Below are 15,352 nucleotides of genomic sequence, written 5' to 3'. Positions count from 1 at the left end.
GCTTGGTTAATGTTAACCATATAGTAAAGGTAATCTGTAACTTACCTTGAGTCCAGCATCTCTGTTGCTAAGTAAGACAGTTGTTAAGTGAATTTTGCTCCATTTTATAACCTTTCTTAACCACAGTTGTTAAGTGAACTACTGCAGTTGCTAAGTTGCTAACATGGTTGTTAAGTGACTCTGTCTTCTCTATTGACTTTGCTTGTCAGAAGATTGTAAAAGGGGATCGCATGACACACACACACCCCAGGACACTGCAGCCAGGATAAATTCCTTGTATGTCCAATCACACTTGGACAATAAAGAATTAATCATATATCACATAAATACACGCCAATTTGCCAAGCATCCGAATTTTGATCACATGACTATGAGGATGCTTAAACATGTCATAAATGTGAAAAATGGTCATGTGAATAGTTTCAGTACTGTTTAACTTCAAAGGATCTCTAAATGAATGGTTGTAAGTCGAGGACGGTCTATAGTTGAGATTGTTTACAGCTTAACACGCTATTCTGAGCAAGCTGATTACATTGCTACATTGATCCTAAAAATGTACACCAGTGGGGTAAATACATTCACTCTTCTGCCCCAATTTCTCGTTCATTGCGGTGTTAAAGATACAGGTATGGTAATAGCCTAAATCCTAAGGCTGTTTCTTTAACCTGCAGAGGTGGAAGTACGTAGCTTCCTTACAAATTCAAAGAACTCCTTAGGTATGGTATTAAAAAACACATAGCTGCCTAGAATTGTCAAAGATCTGGTGGAATACAAGTTTAATAAATTATTATTATTATTATTATACAATTGTATCACAGCGGCCAGTTGTTTCTCCGGATTTGGCATTGGTTACTAGTCGGGCCCCACCCAGGGGCCTAGGACGTCGTAACGTATTTTCGTAATATGCGTGCAGATCCAAGCAGTGCGGCTTTTTGCATTTGACTGATGGTGATTTTGTCAATTTTTAACTGTTTTAAATGTAATTCCAGTGCTTTTGGAATAGCACCCAGTGTGCCAATTACCACTGGAATTACCACTGCTGGTTTGTGCCATAGTCGTTGAATTTCGATTTTTAAGTCCTGGTATTTTGCAATTTTTTCATGTTCCTTCCCGGCGACCCTGCTATCACCTGGTATTGCGATGTCTATGATTGTGACCTTATTTTTCTCAACCAGTGTGATGTCTGGTGTAATATGCGCCAGTAATTTGTCGGTTTGTATACGGAAATCCCACAAGATCTTGACCATCTGATTTTCGGTGACTTTTTCAGGCTGATGTTCCCACCAGTTTGTTGCTGTTTTAATATAATTTTTGCACAAATTCCAATGGATCATTTGTGCTACTGAATTGTGCCGCAATTTATAATCAGTCTGCGTGATTTTTTTACAGCAGCTGAGTATGTGATCAACAGTTTCATCAGCTTCTTTGCAAAGTCTGCATTTGGCATCATCAGAGGATTCAAAATGCAGATTATTATTATTATTATTATTATTATTATTATTATTATTATTAATGACATAGCAAATTTAATAATATTGTAAAATATATTTCCTGGGCAAAGAACAATGGAAAACAGCACAGACATTACCGTCTCCAAATGGGAGCTCACAATTCTGGCCAATACTGCCATATCAGATCGATGCTTGGAACAGATGGAGCCAAGGTGGCGCAGTGGTTAAATGCAGCACTGCAGGCTACCGCTAGATCAGCAGGTCAGCGGTTCAAATCTCACCGGCTCAGGGTTGACTCAGCGTTCCATCCTTCCGAGGTGGGTAAAATGAGGACCCAGATTGTTGGGGGCAATATGCTGACTCTCTGTAAACCGCTTAGAGAGGCCTGAAAGGCCTATGAAGCAGTATATAAGTCTACTGCTATTACCTCTCTCCACTCAAAAAAAAGAGGTGAGCAATGATTAGAATAGAAGAGAACAGAACAATAACTTTATTGTCTCTTTGAATGTGATGATGTTCATCCATCGTGTTCAAAGAGGACCTTGACATCTAACAGGTCATGGGCTGCCCATGATGTGTCCACGGGTGGCTGGTAAGGCCTATACTGGCACAAAATGTTTTGCCACATGTTGGGCAGACATGTGTGGGCACCATTGCTGCAGCATTTGCAGCTCTGGCTTTGCGGAGTGCTCGCTTCTCTTGTGCTGTGGTTGTTCTTCTGACCTCAGATGCCTGACAGCCTTGGTGGATCAGCATGCGCCATGTTGATCGATCTTGTGCCAGGGTTTCCCAGGAGGTGGTGTCAATATCCAGGGACTTGAAGGAGGCTTTCAACCTGTCTCTGTATCGCTTCCTTTGTCCTCCATGCGATCGCTTTCCTTGAGACAGCTCACTATAGAGGAGCTGTTTGGGGATGCAGTGGTCTGGCATCCTTGCAACGTGGTCTGCCCAGCGTGTCTGGGCTTTCATCAGCAGGGTGTGGACTAATGGCAGGCCTGCTCTGGAGAGGACTTCTATGTCTGACACCTTATCCTGCCTCCGGATCCTCAGAATCCTACAGAGGCAGGTCATGTGGAAGTGGTTCAATTGTCTAGTGTGCCTCCTGTATACAGTCCAAGTCTCATTGGCATACATCAGGGTAGTTAGCACTACTGCTCAGTAGACTTTGAGCTTTGTAGCAAATGTATGTACACTTTGAATGTATGCTAATTGGCATACATTAAAATGAAATTTTGTTGCATACAGCTCTCAAAGTGTCACCACCTCCAATATACACTACATAAACATGATGAAATAAATACATAAATAAATGCATAAAGGACACCAGATTTTACCTTGCTCCATTTCCACTTAAACCAAGAATCTAAGAAGCAATAATAGCCACTCTAAACAGCAAATGATGATCTGGCCAATGATACCCTAGCTTTCTACTACCCAAGTAATATGCTGGTATGATTGCAGTTGCACTAGCCTGCTTTACAATTCCCTGCAAATATTACCTTAAAAGTACAGTTCATTCTACTGTTTATATAAATAATCTCTTCATAAAATTATTTAATAGCAGATGTTGCAAAGGATTGCCCTGGCAATTTCACAGTTTCCCTTTTTCTTGGCAATGTAATCCGTGTAAAGTTGTCCCCCACCCACCATCACTTTCCCATACAGTAGTATATATTGTTAAACTAAGTTTTCTATGTACGCTGTAGTTGGGCTGCAAAAATCACATTGTCCACTTGATGGCAGCCACAACATAACATTCTGCCACGTGTCTCTGGCCATCTAGTGGTCAGATGGAGGTTTGCAGGATAGACATGGAAGCAGGATTATAAATCTCTTTCAGAAGGAGTTAAGTACTCTCTTTCTTTATTGGAGTATTTTTGCTCTCTGGGGTGAACAGAATTGGTCAAAAGAAACACTACAGGAGAGCCATGTTAGTCTATGGCAGGGGTGTCAAACTCAATTTTATTGTGGGCCGCATCAGGGTTGTGTTTGACCTCAGGGGGCAGGAGTGGGAGTGGCCAGGATGCGCACGGCCAGCTTGACATCATTCGTGTTGGGGGCGCCTGTGCTGGCGAACTCCGTTTTTGGCTGCAACAGCCTCCTGCAATCCTCTGCCAGTGAAAATGGAGTTCAGGAGGGCTGTCCATAGCTCTCCCGAGCTCCGTTTTCGCTAGCAGAGGCACTACGGCAGGGGTGGATTGCTAATCCCATTCCAACTGGTTCGGTTCCTCGTGCACGCGCGCAGTTCATGCATGTGTCTTAGCGCCTGCGCGATGCTCCAGCTGCTCGCGGAGACTCGCGCAGGCGCTGTATGTGCCATGCGCCTGCGTGGAAGCGCAGAAGCCTTCAAAGACCGGTAAGGAGCGCGGGCGGGCGGGTGGGCCCTTCGCCGTTCCCGGAAGTTACTTTCTTCCGGGTTCGCCGACCAACCCGTTCACGGGGACCGCTGCGAACCGGTTGAAACCCACCCCTGCACTATGGGCTGGTACTTTGCTGTTTCCAGGGCGGCCCTAAGCATCCTGCGGGCCAGATCTGGCTCCCGGGCCTTGAGTTTGACACCCCTGGTGTCAACATTAGAAGAAGTTTTGCCATACCTTTTCTGACTAAAAGATTATATTAAAGGCATACGTTTTTGTGAAGCGTAACATTGGATGAAGTGATACCACTGAATCTTCGACATATAAAATACGGACTCAGTTGGTTATTTCCCTCTTAGCAACTTCTACCTTCTTCTGGAACAATCCAACCATCTTTGTGCCAAAAAAACATCAACATCAATAGGATTTAAATCACTTTAAATGATGCTACGAAAACACCAGCAAGTTTCTCTAGGTCTTAATCCCTTCCTAGGAGAAAGCAAAGAGGGAAGAATGCAGAAGAAATATTTCTAAACTCACTGGAGAAATATGCCTTCTATCTTCACACTCAGAAATATTTTAGCCAGAGATGGACTTCACATCTGTTCAAATCAAAATACCAGCCTCAGGCTTATATTCCTGATTTTGCAATTTTCGGTGGGTGCATCGAAGGTCACTGAGGCATGATGGAAGAGTTGCTTTTGGGAGCTAAAATGTCTAGTTGGGTTCCTTCTTCTGGAAAACTGCGATTGGATGCAAAATGGTTGATTCTGTCCCTATTTATATTAGGAATCTGATCTCTGGCTGATCTAACCTATGGTGGAATGAAAACAGTGTTATTATTATTTTTTTATTGAAGGAATTGAGCATGGAAGCGCCAAGCTGAAATTCTGGAATAAATCATGATATTGTATTTTAATTCATTATTGTTGCTGCCTTGAATAAAATGTATTCAGCCAGCTGCACTGACACATGTACAGTGTCAACTCTGAAGTGAACCTGGCCGAGGCCATCTCGACATGGTGGGGGGAATAGTTATCTGGGGTTATGCTGTCAAAACAAAAGGTTTTCCTGTGGGACCCAAGGCCATTCCAGCAGGTGGCTGGGAGAGGAGGAGTGGGGTTACCAAGCAACCGGCCACCACCTCTATTGGACAATGTGACTGATGTATTGGGGGAAGGGGAAAGGTTTCGCTTTTTAATTAGGTGAAAACCACAGGAACTTTCAGTGACTGTTTTCACCAGTTGTGCCAATATCATTAAGTCAATAAATTGTTCTATCAGGAATCTACCTGCCTCAGAGTTCTGTTCTGAATGGGTGCATTACAGGGGTGGGCTTCAAAAATTTCAGCAACGAGTTCTCTGCCCGGTTGCTGGGTGGACGTGGCCATGCTGGGCGTAGCTTAGTCGACTTCCTGCACCACGGCGGGGTGTGTTTGTTTGCCTTCCCCAGGCTCCGGATGCTTTCCTTGAGCCTCTGGGAGGACAAAAACTGCTTCCCCCAGGCTCGGGAGGCCCTCCGGAGACCAGAAACAGGCCTGTCTCCGGCCTTCCGGGACTTCCAGGAGGCCCGTTTTTTCCCCTGTCCGAGCCTCCACGCGGGCCCTGCACTTACCTCGCATCCAAAATGGGCTAGACTCCTGGGAGGGGTGGGGTGGGATGGGCCAACCAGGGGTGGGATTTGGAGGTTCTCTGAACCATCCATAACATTAGCTACGGATACTCCCGAACCCGTTGCTTGGAATGCTGACATACAGGAAGTCCTTGACTTACAACCACAATTGAGCCCAAAATTTCTGTTGCTAAGTGAGATATTTTGTTAACTTTTTTAAACAAATTCTACCACCTTTTTTGCCACAGTTGTTAAGTGAATCACTGCAGTCAATAAGTTAGTAATCCGATTGTTAATTGAATCTGGCTTTCACATTGACTTTACTTGTCAGAAGACCTAGATGGAGATATGGAGGAACTGTTTCCTGGACCAAAGGTGCTGAAGTAGTTTTAAGTCCAGAACTATGCAATAATATTCAGAAGCAGCTCAAGCAAATAACTCCCTGATTCCCTGGGTTATAAGAAGGAGGGGAAAGCACAATCAGAAGGGGATGCTTGCAAGATTCGGTAATTTTGTTGTTGTTAGTTGCGAAGTCGTGTCTGATCCATCGCGACCCCATGGACAACGTTTCTCCAGGCCTTCCTGTCCTCTACCATCCTCTGGAGTCCATTTTAGCTCACGCCTGATGCTTCAGTGAGTCCATCCAGCCACCTCATTCTCTGCCATCCCCGTCTTCTTTCGCCTTCAGTCATTCCCAGCATTAGGCTCTTCTCCAATGAGTCCTTCCTTCTCATTAGGTGGCCAAAGTATTGGAGTTTCCTCTTCAGGATCTGGCCTTCTAAAGAGCAGTCAGGGTTGATCTCTAGGACTGACCTGTTGGATTGCCTTGCAGTCCAAGGGACTCGCAGGAGTCTTCTCCAGTACCATAGTTCAAATGCCTCAGTTCTTTGACGCTCAGCCTTTCTTATGTACCGTAACTTTCCTAGGTATTTATAGTCTATTACAATAAAAGTAGTTTTAACTTTCTGTGTGGTTGATTTCCTGGTCTGGTTTGGCCTGGCTAAAGGGATGATACTATCTACTTAGAGTGAGTAATTGTTAGAATCTTGTTTATTTCGAACTCCTCTCTACAGAGAATTAATAGTACTGTCACTGTCAATAGAACAGCATTGTGGGAGTATAAAACATATAGAATATTAATCAAAGGGAAATGGCACTGGTTTCCTATCCCTGAACATCAAACAAAAATGTACCTTAAAATTCTTTCCTTCCTTGAAGCCCCATTCTTTAAGAAAACATCTGGAGAACCTGAACGTTTACAAATGGCTGACCTGCTAACATCAAAGCATTTTTGAAAGCAATGCCATTTTTAGTATTTATTATACAAATATTGGGATGGTTAAAGATGCCAGGGAATCTTGAAAAAAACCAAGATACGTTCTCTTTTCCTGGAACCAGGCTTGTGGCTATAAATGATATACCCCCAGAGGGGCAATTATGAGGCAGCCTGATTTATACACATCTTGAAAAGAACATCTAAAAACCAACTGTGAGTGGAATTTGGTTGTCCTTGGAACAAGTCAGAATCAATTTTGGAACCTGAAGGGTGTTTGAGGCATGCCCGGTTATTATTGTTAAAGTTGGGGGAGAAATTAGATTTTCATTTTAACACATGCCCTGTTTTGCATTTTCCTGATCGAAATGTAGCTGTATTTTAAAATCAATGGGTTTTTTTACATTTAATTGTTTCTCCAGTCCACTGGATATGCACCAGAGGTATAAGAAAACATGGACCCATGTGCAAATGGGCGTATGTTTGGGAAAGTTCAAAGAAAATGTTATAAAAATAGGATAAACATGAAGAAAAATAAGTATAAGAATTTTGATAAGGATAAACACAAGTAGTCCTCGACTTATGACCACAATTGAGTCCAACATTTATGTTGCTAAGTGAAACATTTGTTAAGTGAGTTTTGTCCCCTTTTATGATGCCTCTTGCCACAGTTGTTAAGTGAAACAATTCAGTTAAGTTAGTGACACGGTCATTAAGTGAATCCAGCTTCACATATTGACTTTGCTTGCCAGAAGGTCACAAAAGTGATCACATGACCCCAGGACACTGCAACCGTCATAAATATGAACCAGTTGCCAGACCTGTGAATTTTGATCATGTGACTATGGGGACACTGAAATAATTGTAAGTGTAAAAAATGGTAATAAGTCACTTTTTTTCGGTGCCATTGTAACTTTGAACGGTCACTAAGTGAACTGTTTTAAGTTGAGGACTGCTTGTATTTGCAAATTGTTGCTGAAATGAAATGAAAAGAAGGAACCCATTTGGTTAAGTGTTTTTCCGGTGAGACTGGTCTATCAGGGCAACTTGGTCTGCCCAAATATGGGATGGAGCATAGTGCTTCCGCTTGGGGTAGATTTAAATTTAACCCATTTGGTTGTTTCCTGGGGTCTTTGATTTTTTTTTTAAATGGCAAAACATAAGAGATTGAATAATATCAATGATCAGTTTTTCCATCCTTAATTATTTATTACAAGCTGATTTTTAAAAAGGGGTATTTTGTTTTGTTCATCCTGCATAATCTGATTTTTAGGGAAATGAGGGGGAATCTTGCCATATGAATTCTCTTTATACCGTATAGGACTCCTTTATGGATGACTAGCTGATAATGTAGCATCGTCCTGGTATTTATTTATAGGGGGGAAATGTCAGGACCAAACGTAATTTCTAATGTTGGATTTTCCCTCTTATCAATGGGAGACCCCTTGTGGAGTGCTGTGAAGCCATTACCATGGCAACTCCACTGCGCTGTACAGTAGAAACCAGTACGGCAGTACAGCACAACAGGATGTATCTTAACAGAACACAAACACCGAGGGGTGTTAGGGGTGTCTTACCCCCACAGTATTTTTCTCCAGAGAGTAAGTGTCATCTGTGTAACAAGTTTGGTTGAAATTGCTCAAGGCATTCCAGATTTATGCTGGAACACACGCACACGTACACAGACAGATATAGATATAGATATAATAGATATAGATAGATATTAAAGGCCTGGCACTTCCAGCAAGATACTATATACCCAAGAAGAAACTTCAGTTTCCCAAAGTTGACTTTTACCAGTACTTTTCTGTACTTGTGAATCCTGAAGACTGCATCAACACTGCATCTATGAGCCTTTTTTAAAACTCAGGGTGAAATGGAAAAACTGGATAAGGAGAAAGTTCTTTGCAGGCTGACCCAGGAGTGGTCAAAGAAGTCAAGATGGCAGCCACAACAGTGTGACTGAAACTACAACTGTTTTAGGGGCAACTTAGTCTATCTCCAGGACAGTGGTGGGATTCAAAAATTTTTACTACCAGTTCTGTGGGTGTGGCTTGGTGGGCGTGGCAGGGGAAGGATACTGCAAAATCCCCATTCCTTCCTGATCATCTGGGACTTGGGAGGCAGAGAATAGATGTGGGTGGAGCCAGTCAGAAATTTGCCAGTTCTACTCAAAATTTCCATTACCGGTTCTCCAGATCTGGTCAAAACCTGCTGAATACCCCCTCTGTTCCAGGATCGTATTAAAATAAGGGGAGGGGAGGGCTTAGATGATATTCCACCACCTTGATTGTTTTTTCCGCCTTCCTGTAGTGTAGATGCCTAACTGTGTCTCATTTGACCAATTGTTAAATGGGTGTGTACTTAAGAAGCAAAATCTTCTCTTTCTCCTCTTTCCCTTCTTTGTATTTAAGAGGCAAAAGGCCTCCTCCTCCTCCTCCCTTCTGATTTCTTCTCTTCATGTGTTTCTGCTGATGGGCAGCTGGCCATCGACCATACTCCGCATCCAAGACAGTTACCGTATATTACAAGCTATTTCCTTTTTGACAGGATCTTCTGCTACCGAATTTTCCAGTGTTCTTTCACCACTTTGAATATGATCAGGAGTATGTCCTCCGCTAACAAAGCCACTGCTGAATTCAGTCTTCCAATAATGAATATGGTAGTTGGGGGAAATAATGAGAGATTCTGTGACTAATTGGATAACTGGACCATGAATTTCATAAGCCGAGGGCAGGGGTTGGAAATGGTTTGGAAAATTTGAAAAGTCAGAGTCCTGATTGGAGGAAACAGTCATTTAATTCAACTCCATTCCAAGCTTGGCAGCAAAACCAAAAGATTGGTAGCCAGGGCTGGAAAAGCCATCTCTCCACTGAGATTTATGAGGTGCATTGCCAATTAAACCAGAGAAGATTTCACCGGCTTGGAAAGACCAATCGTCTGATGCAATCTTCCCCAGCCTACACTAGTACATAATTGGTTCCAGAACATCCATTGCTAAGTGAGGTGATCATTAAGAGAGTTGTGCCCAATTTTATAAACTATTTTTGCCACGGTTGTAAAGTGAATCACATTGTTGTTAAGCAAATCTGGCTTCTCTCATCTGTCAGCTGGGAAAGGGCAAATAACAAACGCATTATAGCAATAGCAATAGCAGTTAGACTTATATACCGCTTCATAGGGCTTTCAGCCCTCTCTAAGCGGTTTACAGAGTCAGCATATCGCCCCCACAATCTGGGTCCTCATTTTACCCACCTCGGAAGGATGGAAGGCTGAGTCAACCCTGAGCCGGTGAGATTTGAATCGCTGAACTGCAGATAGCAGTCAGCTGAAGTGGCCTGCAGTACTGCACTCTAACCACTGCGCCACCTCGGCGCATGGGTAGAGTGCTTATGTTGCGATGTTGTGCAATCAGGGATGTTGCAGCCATCGTAAACGCATGCTGGTTTCCCAGCGCCCAAATTCAGCTCATATCACTGCAGGGATGCTGCAACATTTGTGAGTTGCACCTGAAGGCAGCAGAAGAACCAATGGATGGAAATTAATCAGGGAAAAACCCAACTAAGAACTGAGGAGAAATTTCCTGACAGGGAGAACAATCAGTGGAATGGCTCGCCTCCAGAAATTGTGGTGTTCCATCACTGGAAGTTTTTAAAAAGAGATCAGACAGGCATTTTTCTAAAGTGACATAGAGCTGTGATAGTGAACCGATGGCCTTCTCAGGCATGCGAGTCATTGCCCCAGTTCAGCTCTACCGCGCATGCGCACACGCCTCCCGGCAGCCAGATGATTTTCAGGTCTTTTGTGCATGCGCGGGGGGCAGGGCATATGTGGAGATGAGGGGGTGGTGCATCCTTTGTTCCCAGGAGGCTTTAGGAAGGCTTATTAGGCCGAAAAATGGGGCACGGGGGGGGAGTGCGTCATGCCCCCCCACAGCCCATTTTTGCTCCCAGGAGGCTGCAAGGAGGCCTACTAGGCCAAAAATCAGGCACATGGGGTTGCGTGCACATCCGTAGGGGGCAGGGGGAGCGCAGGAGGGTGTGTGCGCATCCGTGGGGGGAGCACTGGCTGCAGGGAGGGCGCACCTTGACGCACACGTACACACTTTCGGCACACAACAACGATAGTCTGATATAGTCTCCTACTTGAGCAGGGGGGGTTGGACTAGAAGACCTCCAAGGTCCCTTCCAACTCTTGTTAGTCTGTTAAATAGGCAAAGACCAGTCATAAATTACTGTTTTCAGTGCTATCATAAGTTTGAACACACACTAAACAAATGGTCATAAATCGAAGACTACATGTACAAAGCCACCAGAGCAGGGAAGGCATACAATTATAAGAAAATACCAACATTGTTTTAAAAACAAGGGGTATGGGCATTAGATGGATCTGCTTTTGAGAACTTTCAAAGAACATTTCTGGAAGTGGATCTTATCTCCTAGTCTGTCTTGACACAAATCTTATTTATTTATTTATTTATTTATTTATGTATGTATGTATGTATGTATGTATGTATGTATGTATTTATTTATTAAATTTTGTATGCCGCCCACTCTCAAAAGAGACTCAGGGCGGCTTACAATAAAAGGGAGGGGGGATATAAAAAAAATAAACAACAGTTTAAAATTACACAACAGTCACAAATCTGAAGTGGGGCTGGACAACTCAACAGCCCCAGGCCTGCCGGAACAGCCAGGTCTTAGTCGCTTTGTGGAAGGCCGGAAGGGTAGTGAGGGTCCGGATCTCAATGGGGAGCTCGTTCCAGAGGGCCGGAGCTGCAACAGAGAAGGCTCTCCCCTGGGGAGTCGCCAGCCGACATTGGCTGGCAGATGGAATCCGGAGAAGGCTTAGTCTGTGCGATCTAATCGGTCTTTGGGAGGTAATTAGCAGGAGGCAGTCTCTCAGGTAACCAGGTCCGATGCCATGTAGGGCTTTAAAAGTAACGACTAGCACTTTGAAGTGTGTTCTGAGACCAATGGGAAGCCAGTGCAGCTCGCGGAGGATAGGTGTAACGTGGATGTACCTAGGTGCACCCACAATCGCTCGCGCGGCTGCATTCTGGACTAACTGAAGTCTTCGAACACTCTTCAAGGGCAGCCCCATGTAGAGCGCTCACCAGGGGTGGGTTTCTCGCCCCGTTCCAACCAGTTCGGTTGGAACGGGGCCGGCGGCGTCCTCGTGCACGCGCGCAGCGCACACATGCATACTAGCTTACTCCTGGAGGATCGCGCAGGCACTGTATGCGTCCTGTGCATGCGTGGAAGCGCTGAACTCATCAAAACCGGGTAAGGAACGCAGGCGGGCGGGTGGGCCCTTCGCCGTTCCCGGAAGTTACTTACTTCCGGGTTCGCTGACCAACCGGTTCGCGGGGACCGCCGCGAACCAGTTGAAACCCACCCCTGGCGCTCACTCATCCTCACTGCATTCTTGTTGGCCATGTATAAATTATTTTTCAACTTTGGCAACCTTAAGATACGTGCAGGGGTGGGTTGCTGTGGGTTAGCAAGTGTTCGGGCAATCCTCTAGCTAAGGATCTGCCTAGTTGGGTGAACCCGCAAATCCCACTCCTGGCTGGGCCACTCCTTGCTGGCCCACCACACCCACCCACCCTGCCCCTCCTAGGAGTCTCCACACAGCCCGCTTGGGATGCCAGGTAAGTACAGGGCCTGCGTGGAGACTTGGGGATGGCGAAAATGGGCTCGTTTCCGGCCTCAGGAGGGCCTCCGGAGCCTGTGGGAGGCCATTTTTTCCCTCCCAGAGCTCAAAGAAAGCCTCCGGAGCCTAGGGAGGGGAAAAATGGGCCTCCCAGAAGTTCCGGAAGGCTAGAAACGGGCCAGTTTCCGGCCTTGAGAGGACCCCCTGGAGCCCAGGGAGCCTTTTTTTGCCCTCCCGGAGGCTTGAGCAAAGCCCAGGGAAGGTGAAAATGCCCCCCTCCCATTGTGGTTCAGGAGGCCAACTAGGTCATGTCCACCTTGGTCACGCCCACCCAGCAACCGGACAGAGAACCCTGTTACATCATCATGGCTACGGCCAGCAATGTCAGTCAAGCCGTTTGTGAGCACCGATTGGTCCAGACGCGACTGCAGTCTGGCGGTAAGATTTCAGGCTTCTCATTGGTTAACTGTTTTGACAGCTCAACTATGTAAGAGCTGTCAGGTTAAAAGTTGTTCGTTCCACAGTTTGTGTTAACTAAATCATTGTTGCAGTAAAACTGTCTCTGCGCCTTCTCTCAGGGCTCAGGCTATAGCAAACTGTTCAAGCCCACCCCTGGCAGTGGTGGGTTTCAAAAATTGTTCAAACCTACTCTGTGAGTATGGCCTCCTTTGTGGGAGTGGCTTGCTGCCCATGTGACCAGATATGAAGATGCCGACAACACTTGTCAAAACCACCTTAAATTACCTCGCACACAGCACTGGCACGCATAAGAATATGATGTAAACTTGTTTTTTAAAAGGCATCTTTGGTTTGCATTAAAACAACTTCAACACACGGAATGTTCTGATTGCACCACAAACGCAGTAGTCATCCTTACCTTTCACAGAGGCACTGAGTTTTATAAATATGAGCATGATAGGGTAGAATAATCATATCCAAGGACCAGTGGTGGGTTTCAAAAAGATTTGGAACCTCTTCTGTAGGTGTGGCCTGCTTTCCGGGTCCACTGGTGGAACCTCTTCTAACCGGTTCGGTAGATTTGACGAACCGGTTCTACCGAATAGGTGCGAACTAGTAGGAACCCACCTCTGACCTCTGGATATGTGGACTTCAAGTCGTAGAATTTCCCAGCCAGTCGGCAGACTAAGGAATTCTGGGAGTTGAAATCTACACAACTTAAAAATACCAAGGTTGAAAAAACAACAACATTTTTCTATATCCTGTCCAGAAATCTTTTAGATTAAGGAGGAATGCATCTAATGACTTCCTAGGGTTTTAAAAGCCTCTTGACTAGTCAAGGACAGGATGTTCATTCGTCTTCTTCTAGTCTCCGTTTCTGTCAATTTAATTATCTATTTAATTATATTGGGTTTTTAGTCAAGTTAAAACAGAAATCCAGAAAAGGTGTGGAAAAAACTCAATATTCCTTTACTCCAATGGCAATAGGTATTCTCCATTTTTTTCTTCATTGAAACCCAAAAGACTTAAATAAATATGGAGATTCTGTTCCCACTTATTCATTTTACTTCTTGTTCTGATCTGTTTGATTATGGCAACTGCAGAAACCTACTTCGTAAGGACTTACACCAGTGATGGCGAACCTATGACACGCGTGTCAGTGCTGACACGCATAGCCATTTGGGGTGACACGCACAGGATTTCATGCGATTCATCCTCGGCTCCTGCACGGCCGCCGAGGATGAAAGAATCTGTGTGATCTCCCCCGCCCACACTCACTTACTGTATCGTCGCCGCCCCTTTCTGAGCGCAGGGGCTGCTGGTAAGGCGTGCGTGCCGTGCGCACACACGTCATCAGCGCGGCGAGGGAGGACCCGCAGGAGAGGAGCGCAGGAACAGTGCGCGCCTCTCTCCAGTCAGGCTGGCACAGAGAGTCTACTCCTGGGACTGTCGGTTACGACCGCACCACACTTATCTCAGTTCATGGCAGGGCTGTGGAGTCTGCTGCTTCCAGCTCCACGTCCTCATCAACATGCCGCTCCGGCCCGCCCCTGCTATGAATATTCATATTCTTCGCCCTCGTGTCACTAGGAATATTCATAGCAGGGGCGGGCTGGAGCGGCATGTTGATGAGGACGTGGAGCTGGAAGCAGCCGACTCCACAGCCCTGGTTCACGGCACCCCAAACAAGTTCAATAATATCAAGGGCAACATACGAAATCGACTGATGAACAAAGAAGTTACTAAGCAGGTATGTTAAATAATTTGTTTTTGATTTATTAAATACAATTATATATTGCAATTATACATTTTTGTAGTTTAAACTATAAATTGTGCAAAATTATGTTTTTGTCGAAGTGACACACAACGCGAGTTATGCTCGATGTTTTGCCTATTTTTGACACACTACGCCAAAAAGGTTGCCCATCACTGACTTACACACACACACACACACACACAGAGTGTGCCTGAGCCAATTGCCTGCCCCTCCCCTGGGTCTGTTCTCTTCCTCCCCAAGGACTTCCTCTTCTAATAAAGTGAAGCCGAATCACAAACTGAAATATCAGCCTGTCTGAACATCCATCCATTTAAATTCAAATCACGTCCCTCGGGAGAAGAAAGAACGTTCAGCGTTTCCCACTTTATTCCATCCTGAAGGGCTTCTTTGTCTTTCGTTGTGCAATATCCTTTGTCCAGAGGTGACAGACGGGGGTTTTACTGTCAGGTTTTAGCCAGACAACTGCATGGAATTCATACGCAACAGAGCAAAGGCTGGGTCCATTTTAATGGTGGACGGGAAATGCAATGCATTCCCAAAGCATGGTGACACAGCTCCGTTCGAAATCTTCCAGAGTAGCCTTCTCACTTCTATTTATTTTTATGTAATCCGGCTGTTGGAAAAAAATGCCCATCTGGGTTCATGTCCAAGTGGGGAGAAAGACACTGGGAAACAATGGTGGCTGTTTGGAAAGATGGTTTTAATGGTGGACAGGACCACATGGTTTGAGATCCTGGGCAAAAATGGCACATGGGTGTGTGTGAGAGAG

Source organism: Thamnophis elegans, chromosome 1 (assembly GCF_009769535.1).
Source record: "Thamnophis elegans isolate rThaEle1 chromosome 1, rThaEle1.pri, whole genome shotgun sequence".
Taxonomy (NCBI): domain Eukaryota; kingdom Metazoa; phylum Chordata; class Lepidosauria; order Squamata; family Colubridae; genus Thamnophis; species Thamnophis elegans.
This window is presented reverse-complemented; position numbering follows the sequence as displayed.